Here is an 11,995-nt window from a genome sequence, read left to right as displayed (position 1 = left end):
TAGTATGTTGAGGCCAAAGATGCTGCTTATCATCCACAAACCCAGAACAGCATCCCACAACAAAGAATGATCCATCCCAAGATGTCAATAGTGTCAAGGTGGACAAACCCCACTCTAAAATAGCATTCCAGGAATGCGGGACTGGAAAATAATGTGTGACTGTAGAAATGATGAGCAAATCCATATTGACCCTAGCAATGGTTGTTAGTAGAAGCGACACAAGGGTGCATCTTAGAGATGCTAGCTGACTGCTGCTCACTGGGAACCACAGACAGAAGCTTCGTGGTCCACCTCTCAGCAGTTAAACAACAATGTTCTTAACTGTGGTTCACTTTCCCATTTTGAAATGGGGATTTGAAACAGTACATAGATTGTTACAGAAAGGAAAGGAGAGAATGCAGCAAATGTGCTCAACATGGCCCCGGGGCCCACAGTAAACCCTCCAGTCATGTCAACGAGCATTAACATCTGCTGTCACCGTATTGTTATCATGATTGCAACCAACTCTTCGTGGGAGCCATGCATCCTGTTTTAGTCAGCTTTTTCAATGCTGTGACTAAAAGGGTCTGACCAGCACAATTATAGACAAGGAATGGTTTATTTGAGGGCTCACAGTTTCAGAGGTCCTCATCCATAGAAGGCTGGCTGCATTCCTTGGGGCTTGAGGTGAGGCTGAACATCATGGCAGGAGAGAGAAGCCGCCATGTTGCAGAGGAAACAGAGAGAAGGAGTCTCCACACTCCAGATATAAAATATATACCCCAAAGACACGCCCCAATTCCCACCTCCTCCAGCCACACCCTACCACTTCAATTAATCCCACCAGGGATTAATTCACTGATTGGTTTAAGACTCTTACGACCCAATCATTTCTTCTCTGAACCTTCCTGCATTGTCTCACATGTAAGCTTTTGGCGGACATGTCACATCCAAACCATAACACATCCCACCCCTTCCTTGCCTCAAAATAACACTCACTTCTCATTTCTGAATTTTCTGTTTTGACATTACCTGATTCCATGTGATCAAAAAATAATAATAATTTGTTGATATTAGACAAAATTTCTAAAACCAACCCAAAATTCTCTTCCCAAAAATAAATGACAGTGGAACTAAGTGAAAATAGAAATCTTATTCTATTTGAATTACCAAATATCATTAGCAACATAAACGCTTCTCTCCATTTCTTTATTTTGTGAAGAAAAAAAATCTTGACCTTTATTTGGTTTTCTTTTGGTTTGGCCAGAACAATCCTGGATTTTTCACTACTCAGCTCTGTGTCTGAGAAATGTTTCAATTATTTTATGTAAATTAAGCTGGTTTCACAGTTCTATAAACATATTTAATTGTGTTTAGCTCATCATAGGCCTTTCTAAAAGACAGATGACTGCTTTCCCTAAATCATGCACAAGACCAGGAAAAAGACACTGACTAAATTTGTGCACCTGATCTCAAGTAAGTTGGATAATGACCAGGCAGGAGAAGTGTCTTTATTTTTGTTTTTAAATTTTGAAGATAAATCTCCGAGGGACTGAAAAACATTTCAAACATCACATAATCCATAAGCAGCTGAGGCTGAGTTTGAATCCTGGTATGACCCTCTCCAAAGCCCCCCTTCCCATGACTCATCACACTAGCAATCAGGAATATGCTCCCTGGCACCTCAGCCTCCATGTATGAAGAGTAGCTGGAAACCACTCAGGACACTCTGAGAGGTCATTGGAATGACTATTCCTCCATGGGCTCTGGTGGATCCAGGGCAGGGGTCTGCCTAATTCTTTTGTAGCTAAAATCTTATTTTACTGTCACTCAATTATGTGTGTATCACTAACAATTTGATGATTCAGGATGCTGAGGCAGGAGAATCTCAAGTTTAAGGCCAGCCTTAGCAACGTAACAAGGCCCTAAGCAACTTAGAGAGACCCTGCCTCAACATAAAAAATAAAAGGGACTGGAGAGGTGGCTGAATGATAAAGTACCCATGGATTCATTCCCCAGTACAAAAAAAAAAAAATGTGAACCCTCCCAATCCTTGTCCTGGTGCCTAATCTACAGCTCCTTTGCCCTTTTCCTTCATGGGCTCTTTGCTTCTTGAACTCACCCCTACACCTAGTTACTGTTTGTCTTTGAACTCAGAGAGCAAAAGTGTCTGCTGGAGAAAATGGACTCTGATTGTCTCCAAAGGAGATTCCCAAGAAAACCACGCCAAACCAAACCCAAGCAGAATGGGGAGAGGAGAGGAATGTCCTTTCTCCCTCGTGTTCTCAGATGACCACACCTGAGTCCATTCTCTCCCTGTTTTACTTCTGGAATTACAGCCAAGGCTTGTTTTCCTGAGGGATTCTGTAACCCTTCCTTTCATGCATATTGTACTTCACTGCTAAAAGGTTGCCAAAGCCTGCAATAAACTGAAGACAGACTGAACAGGTAGTATTTGTGGTGCACTTACTGTGACCAGGTCGGTTTCCTTAGATCATCAACATATGTCCACATGGAAGAAAAAAGAGAGTTGGAAGGAAAGCCTCTGACTTCAGCAAATGGGAAGTGCCAAAAGCTACCTACCATCAGGGGACGCCTGCTGTGGGATGAGGTTTGTATTGGCACCCTGCAGTATTTAGTCACTGGCTAACCAGCATCCCCTGGCCTACTTCTTGTCTCCTAAATGATGGCCTTTAAAGAAAATGGAAAAAAAAAGAAAAAGAAGATTTGCAAGTTCAGGACAAAATCTGGCATTTGAAAATTATCAGAAGTTCATGTAAAATGGCAATATTTTGAAACTAAAAGGTTGCATGATCTCAACGCTGCAGGGAGTTTTAGCATAAGGAATATTTGTGGCTGTGTGTTACCACAAAGCAGCCTGAGGCAGAGCATCTTTTTCTTGCTTAGATACTGGAGCACAGTCACTTTTGTCTCTGAGTAAAACAACCCACTGAAAGGGAAAAAAATTAAAAGCCCTTTTAAAATGCAGGAAAATTTTTTTCCCAAACAATTATTCACAATTTTTCTCCAATAGCACTTCAGTTGGTTATTACTTGGCACATAAGTATATAGGAATATACACATCATAATCTCATAAGTATCAGTGGTAGACTAGGCTTTTCATATAATCTGTTCTTTGACACATTCTGTAAAATAAGAAGAAAACTATTCCAAATACCTCTTAAGCTACAGTGAGAAGTTTAAAGACACCTTATTTCTGCTTTCTCTAAGAATCGGTCACTCTTAACAGGAGATTATTTAAAAATGAAAAAAGAAGCAAGTCTTTTAAAATAGAGAATTTCATTTTGTAGCTTTAAATTTATTTATTTATTATTATTTTTTATTTAGCTTTTAATTTTTTATAGACTGCATTTTGATTCATTGTACACAAATGGGGTACATCATTTCATTTCTATGATTGTGCACAATGCAGATTCATACCATTTGTGTAATCATACATGTACATAGGGCAATCATGTCTGTCTCATTCCACCATTTTTCATACCCCCTTCCTCTCATTTTCTTCTATATATTCTAAAGTTCCCCCATTATTCTCTAATTCCCCACCCCCATTATATATCATCCTCCATTTATCAGGGTAAACATTCGGTCTTTGGTTTTTTGGGCTTGGCTTATTTCATTTAGCATGATATTCTCCAATTCCATTCATTTATTTGCAAATGCCATAAAAAGGCAGAGAAGTACCACCTTCCTATCCACTCTCTCCCCTCCCGTCTCTGACCCCAGGATGCACTCCCATCCCTGGTGGGTGTGGCTGATACTGTAGGACTGCGAACAGCTGCTGAGCACAGCTGGATACAGAGATACACAGAGACATGGACAAGAATGATAAACCTCCTGTATCAAAGGCTATCACTCGATTTTTAGGTTTTTTGTTTTGTTTTGTTTTGTTTTGTGTTTTTGAGGAACCTCCATACTATTTTCCATAATGACTGCTAATTTACATTCCTATGAACAGCTTTTAAGAATTTCCTTTCTTCCACATCCTCCCCAGCATTTGCTATTTTTGCCTTTCTTATTTTAGTCGTCATAATCAGGGGGAGATGCTATTGTGGTTTTGATTTTCATTTTTCTGATGACTAGTGATGCTGTCCAGTTTTTTATATCCTTGTTGGCTATTTCTATATCTTCCTTTGAGAAATATCTGATCAGGTCATTCACCCATTTTTAATTGGGTTATTTGTAGGAGGTTCTCCCCCCTCTGTTGAGTTGTTTGGGTTACTTGCATTTTCTGGATAACAAGCCCTTCTCAAATGAATAGTTAGCAAACATTTTTCCCATTCTGCAGGTTCACTCTGCTGATTGTTTCCTTTGCTGTGCAGAAGCTTCCTGGTTTGATATAATTCCATTTGTCGATTTTTGCTTTTGTTGCCTGTGCTTTCAAGGGTTTTATCCAAAAATATATTGCCTAGACCAACGTCTTGGAGTCTTTCCTGTTGGAAACCATATATGAACTATGGATTTGTTTGAGCCATTATAAGGCAGACAGGCTGCTTTTCTGGGAACTCCCGGGTGAAATTCCCTGGTTCAAGAAAGCTCAGATCATGCTGGCTCCCTGCCTTAGCTCACAGCCCTAGATTCAAATGCAGCCACCTGGAGATGGGTATAACTTGCCAAGCCCCAAACAACCTGTCTCCCTCTCCCCAGTTCTTATCATGTTTTCCTGAGAAAGCTCCTTACTGAATCCCTTTGGTATGTTCCACTATAAAGCATTAGAGGGCTTTTCTCTTAGTTAGGATCAGACCCATCAGGTCTCTTCCACCCATAAAACCCCTGCTTTAATTAATTTCTTGTGTTTTTCGTGTTTATTTCTTAATATTACTTCCTAGCTTTTATTTCCAGGTGGCCCATACTTCCAACAGCTACCTACGCCCTCCCCAAGCAGGACTTTCCCCTGTGTTTTCTTTTAATAGTTTCATAGTTTAGAGTCTTACACTTACATCCTGGTCTGTTTGTAGTTGTTTTCATATATGGTGAAAGACAGAGATATAGTTTCATTTTTAGTATATGGATATCCAGTTTTCCCGGCACCATTTATTGAAGAGACCACCCTTTCCTACAAAGTTTGCTTTTGATGTTTTTATCAAAAATCAATTGGCTGCTGGCACATGGCTTTATTTCTGGGTTCTCTATTCTGCCTGTTTTTATGCCAGTTCCATGCTGTTTGGATTGCTATAACTTTTCAGTGTGTTTTGAGGGCAGGTATAGTGATACCCTCTGCTGTATTACTTTTACTCAGGATTGCTTCAGTTGTAGTCTTTCATATGAATTTTAAGATCATTTTTTTTATATTTCTTTAAAGAATGCCAGATACATGCCTAAGGAAATTGAAATCAGTGAATCAAGAAGACTTGCATCCCGTGTTTACTGTGGCATTGTTCTCAATTGTTAAGATAGGGAATCAACTGAAGTGTCCCTCAACAAGGGAAAGGGAACAGGTAAAAAAAAAAAAAAAGGTGTGTGTGCACCATTGAATATTGTTCAACCAAAAATATGATCCAGCTGTGAAATTCTGTCATTTGTGGCAAAATGGATGGAACTAGAGGACATCATATTTTAAGTGAAATTAACCAGGCACAGAAAGGCAAATATTGCATATTCTTTTTCATAGAAAACTAAAAAAAATGATTTCATAGAAGTGAGTAGAATAATTTCATATGCACCAGGGAAGAACCCAGAGTTAGGGCCTAGACTCTGGGAGTCAGGGTTGTGGTTGGGTAGTATTATGGTTCCCACCTGGGATGTGCCCCAAAAACTCATGTGCCAAAAGCATGATCCCCAATGCACCAAGGTACAAAGGCAGGGCTTTAGACAATGATTGGATCATGAGCACTTTGACCTCATCAGTAGCTAATCCATCAAACTGATAGCTGGATGGAGTATTGAGAATTGGGATCTAGTTAGAGAAAATAGGTCACTGGGGGTGTGCCCTGGAAGTTTTTATCTTCTTCTCTGTCCCTTCCTCTCTCTCTTTCTCTCTCTCTCTCTCTCTCTCTCTCTCTCTCTCTCTCTCTCTCTCTCTCTCTTTCTCTCTCTGATTCCCAGCTGCCATCTTTTCTCCTTCATACCTTTCCACCAAGATATTCTGCCTCGTCTCAGGTATAGGACAATGGAGCTGGCCAGCCATGGACTGACTCCTCTGAAACCATGAGCCAAAATAAAATTTCCTCCTCTAAGTTGTTCTTGTCACGTATTTCGGTCACAGTGATAAAAAGCTGACTAACACAGGGTAAGGGTTGCACAGAAGACTTTTACTCTGGGATGTAAGTTGCCTTGAGAGAGTCCAGGGCTAAAGAAGATCCTCTTTTTGAAAGGGCCCGTCCAAAAGGAGGTCTACGGAAAGAAGAAGAAATAAGAGCTTATACTGTTTTTCTTCAGACTCTTCCCAGGCTAAAGTCAGCCATGACATAGAGCCTCCAGAGAGGCAGAGGCAGTGTGTGAAGAAGAAAAGTCAGATGAAACAGAAGGAAAAGAGGTAAGGGAAGGTGTAGAAGCTCATGACAGATAATATACCCTGAGGGACAGGTGATTAGAGAAACAGTAGAAATGCAAAAAAAAAAATGGTCACCATATCTTATTTTGAAAATAATCTTGTAAGTCATGTGCTGCAGTTTGGATATGGTTTGAGTGTGTCCCCCAAAGTTTTTCATGAGCTGGAAGCTTAGTCTCTAAGGTGGCAATGTTGAGGTAGTACGGAACCTTTAACAGGTGAGGCCTAATGCAAAATAATTAGTGCATTGGCCACATGTCCTTGGAAGGAATTAACACATTCTTCTGGGAGCCTCCTTAGTTCCTGTAGATGGTTTATTATAAGATAGCAATTTTGACCCCCTCCCCACTCCCTGGCTTCCTATCTTGCCATGTGTACCTCTCACAGGTACTCCTGCCATGATGCCATTCACCATAAAGTCTTCACCAAAGCCCAGCTGATGCTGGTACCATGACCTTGAACCTCAAAACTGGGAGTTAAATAATCCTCTTTTTTTCAATAAACTAGTCTCAGGAATTTTGTTATAGCAATGGAAAACAGACTAATACATTATACTACTGGATTCAAAAGTGATTCCTGAGTGAAAGAAAAATGACTTCCTGCTTTTCTGTTTTGCTGTTGTTGTTGTTGTTATTGTTGTTTAGGTACAATCCCAAAGGATCTGGGGTGTCAGGACTGGGCAATTCCTCATTCATCTAAGTGGGTCACATAAAGATCATTGGGAAAGTGGCTCACTGCTGCCACAAGTAAGAAATTAAGAGTTCAGAGTCTTATGCTGTGATTACAGGGGCCATGCCCTCTGTGTTTGTGAATAAAAGGAAGAAGATATAATAAAACTAAGTTTGGGAAGGCAGAAGCTACAGGATCACTCACCTAGTAAAGGACTGAACCAATAATCCAGCCTCTGATTCTTCTTCTCACATCTGCCCATCAGCTCAGCTTGTGGGCACCTGGATTGACAAAGAACACATGTGGAGGTGTGGAGCTTGGGGTGCACATAGGAAGCTGGCACTGTCTTAATTTAATGACACACATACTTGGTTTCAAACTACTTCTGTGTATTCAATGCACAAGAAATGGTACTTTAGGTTTTAAGCAATGGTACTGCACCACCCACTGCTTTGACCCTCTCTAATCAGACCCGGAATTACACAACAGTAGCCCATGTAGCCAGGTAAACCATAGCAACAAATTTATGGAGTTCTCATAAATGCTACTTCCTCACCATCTTGTTCTTCAAATTTAAGCTTTAAAATAAACACGGGGAAAGCTGGAGTGAAGATTCTGGAGCAAAATGTGGTTATAGGCAAATGACGAGTGCCAGCTGGTTTTCAGATAGTTCCATTGCGTAGACAGGGAATAGAAGTGGGCCTGGCCATGTCAGGCTGATTTTCCAGGAATTTCTAGAATAAGCATTAGTGTCAATGTAAGTAGAAAAAAATATTGTAGCCAGACTGTTCACTGGAAAATTGTAAGTCATCTAATCAGGATAATAAGGGGAATGCATTATTACAACATTCACACTCATGAAACTTGACATACTCAACCACTATTCAATCAGCTATTCAAAAAATAGAAGGCATTATATCATTTTTCTGTGTTGTGTTTTGTTTTGTGGTAATCAACTAGTGGTTGCTTAGGAATTCATTAAATATCCTGCTCGTTACAGTTTTAAGACCACGAATAGCGTTTCTGTTAGTTCAATTCTATGAGCCAGTAATGGTTTAATTCTGAAAAACTGCAGAGAAAGGATATGTGAGAAAAAGATAACATTTCTTCCAGTTCTGTAGCAATTGCAGCAGGTAAATTTTAAGTGTTTGCAAAGTAAAAGGGGCGAAGTTATGACTATTTCATAAGTAAATTCTCTGCCCAATAAATTTTCTAAAAGTGTCAGATTATCTGCTATTGAGGAAGCACTGATTTTATCCTCAGTTCATGGTAAAGCATTTTTGTTCAGATATCCGCAGCTCACCTTTCACTGTGAGTTGCCATCTCCAACAGCGTTTGTTCCACAAATATCCACAGACAGATTCCCATTCCAGTTACCCAGGGCAAAAATGTCCTGGCAAACAAATCTCCACCATGTCAGCTTAGGACCTGACTTCCTTAACAAGACTCCTCAAGTGCAAGAAGTAAAATCAAGAATCAATACATGGGATGGATCCAAACCAAAAAGCTTCTTCTCAGCAAAAGAAACAATCAGTAACATGAAGAGAGAGCCTACAGAGTGGGAGAAAATCTTTACCACACCCTTAGACAGAGCACTAATCTCCAGGATATACAAAGAATTCAAAACCAACACCAAAATAAAACAAATAACCCAATCAATAAATGGACTAATGAACTGAACAGGCACTTCACAGAAGAAGAAATACAATCAATCAAGAAACATATGACAGGAATGTTCATCATCTCTAGCAACTAGAGAAATGCAAATCAAAACCACTCTAAGATTTCATCTCACACCAGTCAGAATGGCAATTATCAAGAATACAAGCAACAATAAATATTGGTGAGAATGCGGGGGGAAAGGTACACTCAAACATTGCTGGTGGGTCTGCAGATTGGTGTAACCATTATAGAAAGCACTATGGAGATCCCTCAGAAAACATGGAATGGAACCACCATTTAACCCAGCTATCCATTCCTCAGTTTGTACCAAAAGGACTTAAAATCAGCATACTACAGTGACACAGCCACATCCATGTTTATAGAAGCTCAATTCACAATAGCCAAACTATGGAACCAACCCAGATGCCCTTCGACGGATGAATGGATAAAGAAAATGTGGTATATATACACGATGGAATATTACTCAATCTTAGAGGAGAATAAAATTATGGCATTTACAGGTAAATGGATGGAGCTGGAGAATATCATGCTAAACAAAATAAGCCAATCAATCCCCCAAAACCAAAGGCCAAATGTTCTTCTGATTTGTGGATGCTAATTCATAATAATGTGGAGGGGGAGTTCAGTCTAGGAAAGAATAGAAGTACTTTGGAATAGACAGAGGAGAGTGAAGGGAGGGGAGGGGACATGGAGGTTGGAAGGATAGTAGAATGAATTGGACATTATTATCCTATATACATATATAAATACATGACCTGTGATTCTACATCATGTGCAACCAGAAGAATGAGAAATTATACTCCATATATGTATGATGTGTCAAAATGCATTCTACTGGCATGTACAACTAATTAGAACAAATTTTTAAAAAAGATTTAAAAAAGGAAAAAAATGTCTGGGCAAAGTCCTCTGTCTTCATGCAACATCACCTCCACATGGACATTCGAGGGATGACTTTTCAGAAACCTAAACTGTTTCCAGCAGCTTTTAATAATGCAGGTAAACTCTAATCTCATAAATCTTGAAGTATAAATGCATTATGTTTTTTTTCTATTTCTTCTTTTTATCATCCTGGCCTTAATATTAAATAGTTGGCCATTAAATAGCAATGAATAAAAATAATACAAATAATTATTTTAAGTTCTTTTTAACTTATTCAAATACTACTATGGTTAATATTGAAATTATTACCAAAGAATGACCTTGGGTATGAAACCCAGCCAGTGTCCTCACTGTGTGGTCAATGTTCCCCACTGAAGGCCACCAATAGATCCAAGTCCAGCACAGGTCCCTAGATTCATCTTGATCTAAAATAGGGATAAACAGGCCCAAAAGTTGTTATAACTAATTTTATTTCATCACTTTTCTGATAACTAGGTTTTCTACTCATGCACGCATTGGTCCCAGATGTGGGTCTTTAACTGGGTTTCTTCAGGTTCCAAAGTACCAAGTCTTTTAACTTATCTTATAGTACTAGCACTAATAATAAAAATAGTAGCATATCTTTGAGTAAGAGCAACACATTTTTGAGTCATAGTAATTACACATCTTTGAGAAATAATTATAGCAGCAATTGCATTTCTGAGCACCTATTTCATGCCAGGCAGTTTATTGTTTTGTTGGTTTTGGGTACTAGGAATTGAACCCAGGGGTATTTTACCACTGAGTTATATTTTCAGCTCTTTTTTAAAATTTATTGTTATTGTTTTTTTTTTTTTTTTTTTATTTTGAGACAGAATATCACTGAGGGTCCAGAGACAGAAACTTGAACTTTTGATCCTCCTGCCTCAGACTCCCAAATCACTGGGCTCACTGGCTTACCCTAGCATGCCCAACTCACGGTAGGCAGTTTTTTAAGTGCTTCTTATAATTTATTTAATATAAGCCTACAGTACCCTCCTCACCAGCCATCCATCTGCACTGCCATTGTATGCTGACCACGAACATTTGTCCAGAAGCAGAAACCTCCCTCTGCATGGACAGCCTCCTTGATGCTAAGCATCTCTGTCTCCTTGTAGTCACGTCTCCTCTCCCTCAGCCTTCCTCCTGACTTCAGCAGCCCTGATACTTCATTTTGTACCCACCACTTCACTTTGCTGTACTTTGCCCTGACTCTACCTTTAAGACCCACAGAACTTTAACAACCAGAACCTGTAGCCAGGTGGCTTCCCAGGAAAACTCCTTCCTCATTGGGAAGTTGGAGGATAGAAGAGTCAGATTGCTTGAGCTTCCTCTCCTGGCTGCCCTGCTCTGCTGTGAAGTATTGGCCTGCCCTGGCAAGTCCTGAAACGTAGCTCTCTGCAGCATTGAGCTTAGCCTCTGTGCCAAACATCACCATATCTACAGGGAACTCAAGCAAAGTAGTCAGATACACAGTGATTCCACGTGGTAAGAGGATATAAAATAGATGTTTATTGCATCTATTTGAGCAATGTTTTAAAATCATCTTCTTTTAGAATAGGCAGTAAGTACTTTCCTGAAACCCAAAATATAGCAGTTAGCATCTGTGACATAGTCAACAGTATATAAAACAAAGACGTATTTGATCAAGATGAATCCAGCTCTCTTCAGACTGTGCTCAAGAAGGGAGGTAAGGTGAAACCAGGATGTGCTCGAGATCAGGAAGACATGACTTTTAATCTTGCTCTGCTGTGTGAGGTAAGGAATTTAGCTCTGAATCTCTTTCTTCATCTGTGGCATAAGAATACTCTGACACTTACCGTATGTTGTTGTGGTGGGGTCTCAAAATACCTGGGTTCAAGTGCCTCACCTGGAGCACAACACAAGATACATGCACAGTAATGGGGAGGGGGACAGTGATGGTGATGGTGGAGATTACAGTGATGTGGTGGCAACCAGAACCCACAGCAGTGCGCTATTCAAATCCCTTATAGAGAACACTAGGTTAGTGTTATAATTTGGATGTGAGGTGTCCCCCAAAATCTCATGTGTGAGACAGAGCAGGAAGGTTCAAAGGAAAAATGATTTGGTTGTAAGAGTCTTAACCCAATCAGTGATTTAAATCCCAGATAAATCAGGGATTAACTGAGTGGTAACTGAAATGGCAGGGTGTGGCTGGAGGAGGTGAGAATTGGGGTGTGGCTTTGGGTATATATTCATATCTGGCAAGTAGAGTCTCTTTCTGCTTCCTGA

Source organism: Sciurus carolinensis, chromosome 4, assembly GCF_902686445.1.
Source record: "Sciurus carolinensis chromosome 4, mSciCar1.2, whole genome shotgun sequence".
NCBI classification, from domain to species: domain Eukaryota; kingdom Metazoa; phylum Chordata; class Mammalia; order Rodentia; family Sciuridae; genus Sciurus; species Sciurus carolinensis.
Note: the sequence above shows the minus strand (reverse complement) of the source record.